The following is a 5,690-nucleotide window of genomic DNA, read 5'->3' on the forward strand; positions in this document are numbered from 1 at the left end:
TCTTCTCCAACGAAACTGCTACTACACTGAGCCAAACAGTTTTCCTTTCCCTACCTTGACTACTTCATCTGGCTCCTGCTAATCTCCTTGCCTCCTGTCTCTCCCCACTTGGGTCCATACTTCACTCTGATGCCTGGTCACTTTTCTGAAAAAACGTTTAGACCGTATCTTCCTACTCCTCAAGAACCTCCAGTGATTGTCCATCCACCTCCTCATCCAACAGAAAGTTATTGCCTTTGTATCTGAATAATAAATGTGGTATTTAAGTGCTTACTGTGTGCTGAGCTCTGGGGTGGGTACAAGGAAGTGGAGTTGGACACAATCCCTGTCTCATTCATTCATTCATTCAATAGTATTTATTGAGCGCTTACTATGTACAGAGCACTGTACTAAGCGCTTGGAATGTACAAGTCGGCAACAGATAGAGACAGTCCCTGCCCTTTGATGGGCTTACAGTCTAATCGGGGGAGACAGGCAGACAGGCAGACAAGAACAGTGGCAATAAATAGATTCAAGGGGAAGAACATCTCATAAAAACAATGGCAACTAAATAGAATCAGGGTGATGTACATCTCATTAAACAAAATAAACAAAGTAAATAGGGTGATAAAGATATATACAGTTGAGCAGATGAGTACAGTCCTGAGGGGGTGGGACAGGAGAGGGAAAGGGGGGAGAAGAGGGTTTAGCTGCAGAGAGGTGAAGGGCGGGTAGAGGGACCGGAGGGAAAAAGGGGGGAGCTCAGTCTGGGAAGACCTCTTGGAGGAGGTGAGCTTTAAGTAGATTTGAAGAGGGGAAGAGAATTAGATTGTCTGAGGTGAGGGAGGGCGTTACAGGACCGTGGGAGAACGTGGCCCAGGGGTCGACGGCGGGATAGGCGAGACCGAGGGACGGTGAGGAGGTGGGCGGCAGAGGAGCGGAGCGTGCGGGGTGGGCAGTAGAAAGAGAAAAGGGAGGAGAGGTAGGAAGGGGCAAGGTGATGTAGAGCCTTGAAGCCTAGAGTGAGGAGTTTTTGTTTGGAGCAGTGGTTGATAGGCAGCCATTGGAACTGTTTAAGAAGGGGAGTGACATGCCCAGATCGTTTCACATGGGGCTCAGTCTCAATCCCCATTTTACAGACGAGGTAACTGAGGCACAGAGAAATATGGTGACTTGCCCAAGGTCACACAGCAGACAATCAGGTCACCCCCTCCTACCTTCTGTCACTGATCTTCTACAGACCAGCCTGCACAATGCACTACTTTAACTTGTTAATTGTGGTTCAGTCTTATCTATGTCACTGCCAATCCCTTTCCCGCATCCTCCGCCTAGCCTGGAACTCCCTCCCTGACCCTGTAAATCAGTCCACCGTTCTGCCCACCTTCAAAGTCTCATTAAGGTCACATTAAAGGGAAGCAGCATAATAATAATAATAATGTTGGTATTTGTTAAGCGCTTACTATGTGCCGAGCACTGTTCTAAGCGCTGGGGTAGACAAAGGGGAATCAGGTTGTCCCACGTGGGGCTCACAGTCTTAATCCCCATTTTACAGATGAGGGAACTGAGGCACAGAGAAGTTAAGTGACTCGCCCACAGTCACACAGCCGACAAGTGGCAGAGCTGGGATTCGAACTAATGAGCCCTGACTCCAAAGCCCGTGCTCTTTCCACTGAGCCACGCTGCTTCTCCATGGTGCAGTGGATAGAGCACAGGCCTGGGAGTCAGAAAGTCACAGGTTCTAATCCTAACTCTGCCACTGGTCTCCTGGGTGACCTTGAGCAAGTCACTTCACTTCTCTGGCCTCAGTCTCCTCATCTGTAAAATGGGGATTGAGACTGAACTCCATGTGGGACAGGGACTATGTCCAACCTGATTAACTTTTATCTGCCCCAGCGCTTAGTACAGTCCCTGGCACATAGTAAATGCTTAACAAATACCATTATTATTATCTCCTTATGAGACCTTCTTGGATTAAATCCTCTTTTCTCCCCACCCCTTCTCCCTTCTGCATTGTCTAAGCACTTGGACCTATAGGTACTTGATATTCACCCCACCCTCAGCCCCACAGCATTTATGTACATATCTGTAATTTATTTACTTATATTGATGTCTGTCTCCCCCTCTAAACTATAATCTTGTTGGGCAAAGAAGGAAACTAACAACTCTGTTGTATTGTACTATCCCAAGTACAGTGCTCTGCACACAGTAAGCACTCAATAAATGCCATTGATTTGTTGAGTGAAATAAAGGGCCCAGTGTGTCTGAATCCAATCTGTTCCTTACATCTTCTGGGGAGTCTTGAAGCTAGTAGCTAGGGCCCATCACAGACTCCATAGAGCTCAGGGGTCTAGCCAGGGGCAGAGGCCAGGGAGCCTGATTTACAAAACACTCAGTGTGGGTGTCTGGGGAGATTTTTAAGATGGGTGGGAAAAAAACAGGCCTGACAGTCCCAGGTGAGGTCAGCTGGGGCTTCCAGCCCCCCTGGAAGGGGTAAGAGTGTCCCACTGCTGATTTCTCATTACCCAGGAGGCTCCCAGGACTTTCCACCCAGCGATAAACCCCAACACAAATCCAGTAGGCAGTAGTCAGAGATTTATTTGTTTATTTGTTTATTTCTTTATTTGCCTCCCTATAAGGACCTGGTTTCAGGGAGCTGCAGGCTTCACCGTCATTGATGCCTGCCAAGGCGGCAAGGTCCATATCTGCTGAGAGGATGGATACCTGAGATGTGTAGTCAGTTCATATTCTTAGGAGCTCTTGTGCAATCAGTCTTCAAATTCTGGAAGAGAATAGGCAGACATGAGGGATACCTATGGGGAGGAGAGAGGATGGGATCTGGGACTGGGCAAGCTCGGTGGTGAGAGAGAGGGGTTGGGTGAAGGCAATGGGGCAGGAATGAGGAAACAGGAGTGGGGGATAGGATTCGGGTAACAGAGCGGCAGTGGGAATTGCTTGGAGAGCAGGAACTGGGGTTGTAGAGAGGCTGGGGGGTGGTTGGGGGCAGAGCCACGGAGGGGAGCAGAAGTGGAGAAGGGAATGGCCAGAGGTTCAAGGGGGATCTTTGCCTCACCTTGTGAAAGCAACGGCTACAACTGCCACGATCACGATCCCCAAAGTGATTGTAGCAGAGGTACCAATTGCCCATGCAGTGAGTTCCAAGCCAGCTTTACTCATGGTCTGAATAGAGAGAAACTGGACTAAGGTGAGAGTAGCGGATGGACAGGCAGCCCCGATCCAGAGGTCCTGGTGGGAAAGTCATTCTGCCAGCCCAACCAGAGCGCAGGAACTAGAACCGTTCTGTGGAGAAATATCGGGCTGAGAGCTGCCTTTGCATCACAGAAAAAGCAACTGAGGAAATGGGGATCCTGGTTGGAGAAATCCTGAATGAACTGCTCGACGAAAAAGTGTTCACTGGAAGCCTGGAGACTGCTAAGAAATGCCAGTTTAGAGGTCCCTGGACTTACTGAGCCAGGAACCAAACTGAAGCCCCAAAGAAAGAGGCACCAACCTCTTTGGCCGGGCATAGCCCTGTATGGGTACCTGTGTTGTAGATTGGAAGGTCATGTGATCAGAACCACGTTAAGACTCCCAAGGGCTTTGGGGCTATTTTATTTTGAGGGGTGACACGCATGACATATGACAGTATTATGTCACGCTGCACCCAGTGCAATGAAATGACATCATTGCTCCATGCCCCGCCTCTCTAATCCAAAACTGGAGCCTGAGTCCCTCAAGTCCCTATTCGGTACCACACTCATCCCTGCCATGAAATGTGAGGGGGCATCCGGCTCCAGCACTAGGGAGGTTACCCTGTCCAACAGGATCACTAATCTGCCGATCCTCGCTTGGGCCCCAGAAAGATGCCTCCCCTTCCCCCGGGGAGCAAGGTGAGCTCTCCCACTGCCCCCATCATCAAAATAATAACCACTGAGGTACGTGTGGCCATTGCAGGGAGAAAACCACCAGAGCAGAAATGCAAGAGCCTTTATGCACGATGCAGGATGTGAGTAGGAGTGTCTGTCAGATAAGTGATGGCCTGGCCGGATGCTGTGAGTAGCTCGAGGACTAAGCCCAGGGCCAAGATTTACCATATCTCAGAGCCTGTCCATAGAGCTCTACCCACCCATCTACGACTTACCCGCTAAATAGTCATTTCCAACAGTAAACAGAAAACATCTGGGAAACACCAAGGGGCGGCGATATTCCTAGGGCGTCTGGTGACAAAATGATCAATCTGCTGAAGGTGAAGGGAGCCTGGGAATGGCCCTTGAGCAAGTCAGAAAGAGCCACTCACCATTTTGGCTCCCAGATAAGATGTTCCCGCTGCCACAGAAACTGGAGCTACCATTTCCCCGTTCTACTCCTCTTTGTCACTCTGGGAGAAGAAGTGCAAAGTTATTCCTTCACGGACAGAAGCCAGGCCTTCTCCACTCACCCTGTTCTCAGAACGCCTGTATTCAAGTCATCCCCAGACGCGGCCTTTAGGTCCCAGCTCTCCATCTCGCCCCCAAACATCTGGACCGCTTGCTCCCCAATCCAGGCCCCTCTGCTCTGTGGTTGTTCCCAACCTGAGACCCAGGCATTTCCTCTCCCAGCTTTGCTACTTCCTCCTTCTGTTACCCACTCCCCTCCCTTCTCCCCTTGCCCTAGACTTGTTCTCTCCAGGGGCCAACTTTTCATTTTGGGTAAGGGGAGAAACAAGACTTTTAGGGGAGCTGGCAGGTTGGAGAAGAGGGGTTTTATTTTTGGCACTAGAGAGTGGGAAGGGCAGAGCTATCATTTTTAGACTGTGAGCTCCCTGAGGGAGAGGAACCATCTCCAATTCCTACCTGTGCATTCTTTCCTAGCACTTAGTACAGTGCTCTGCCCAAAGTAAGTGCTTAATAAATACCACTACTTCTATTTTGAATCTTTTTTGCCCTGACTGGAAACTCACTTCCTGCAGGGAGCCTCGGAGTGCACTTCAGAAAACTGGGGGTGATTGCCCCCTCTCCCCCTTAGACTGGACCCCAAGGATTCTCTCCTTGCTCCTCCCTGGGTTATTCTCCTCCCCGGTCCCCCGCAGACCCCACAAACCGAACACTTGGCGGTGGCGGGCCGGTCCGTTCCTTGGCTTGGGTGCTGATGAAATGGGGAAGCAGGACAGGCAGGAAATAGTTTTTTCACTTTTGATATAAGGGCAACTGCCAAACAAACACTGCTGCTTTTTTTTAAAGGGCCCACATCCTCTGAGTACTGACTGAACCTGAGTAGAGGCAAACAGCAGTCAGGTTTTGTGAGGGCCGCCCATCTTCTAGCCCCCGACTTCCTCTCCCGGGCGGATGCTATTGGCTTGTGGTTGGGAAGCAGCAGCTGCAGAAATTGTCCCGGACACAAGGGGATCAACCTGTCAGCCTGCTCCCTCACTCTGCCCACCTCTCCTTTCCCCTCCCCCAACCCCGGTAGCCCTACAAATCAAGAGGACCCTCCCAACCCCCCAAAAAGCAGACTGGCCCCATGGAAAGAGCAGGGGCCTGGGAGTCAGAGGGCTTGGTTTCTAATCCGGGATCCACCATTTGCCTGCTCTGTGACCTTTCATGCATTCAGTCGTATTTACTAAGCACTTGTGTGCAAAGCACTATACTAAGGACTTGGAAAGTACAATTCGGCAACAAATAGAGACAATCCCTACCCAACAACGACTTTGGGCAAGTCACTTCACTTCTTGAGCC

The 5,690-nt window shown here is 50.4% G+C and overlaps 1 long non-coding RNA gene across 1 annotated transcript; it reads right to left on the reverse strand.

The window, feature by feature from the left end:
- Positions 1–2,564: 2,564 nt before the first annotated feature.
- Positions 2,565–5,300, reverse strand: LOC114814968. Its single transcript, XR_003762756.2, has 4 exons — positions 5,056–5,300; positions 4,274–4,354; positions 3,050–3,156; positions 2,565–2,758 (listed from the first exon to the last, which is right to left on the reverse strand). It is a non-coding gene; the product is annotated as an uncharacterized LOC114814968 (long non-coding RNA).
- Between the last annotated feature and the right edge of the window lie 390 nt (positions 5,301–5,690).

Source organism: Ornithorhynchus anatinus, chromosome 11 (assembly GCF_004115215.2).
Source record: "Ornithorhynchus anatinus isolate Pmale09 chromosome 11, mOrnAna1.pri.v4, whole genome shotgun sequence".
NCBI lineage: Eukaryota > Metazoa > Chordata > Mammalia > Monotremata > Ornithorhynchidae > Ornithorhynchus > Ornithorhynchus anatinus.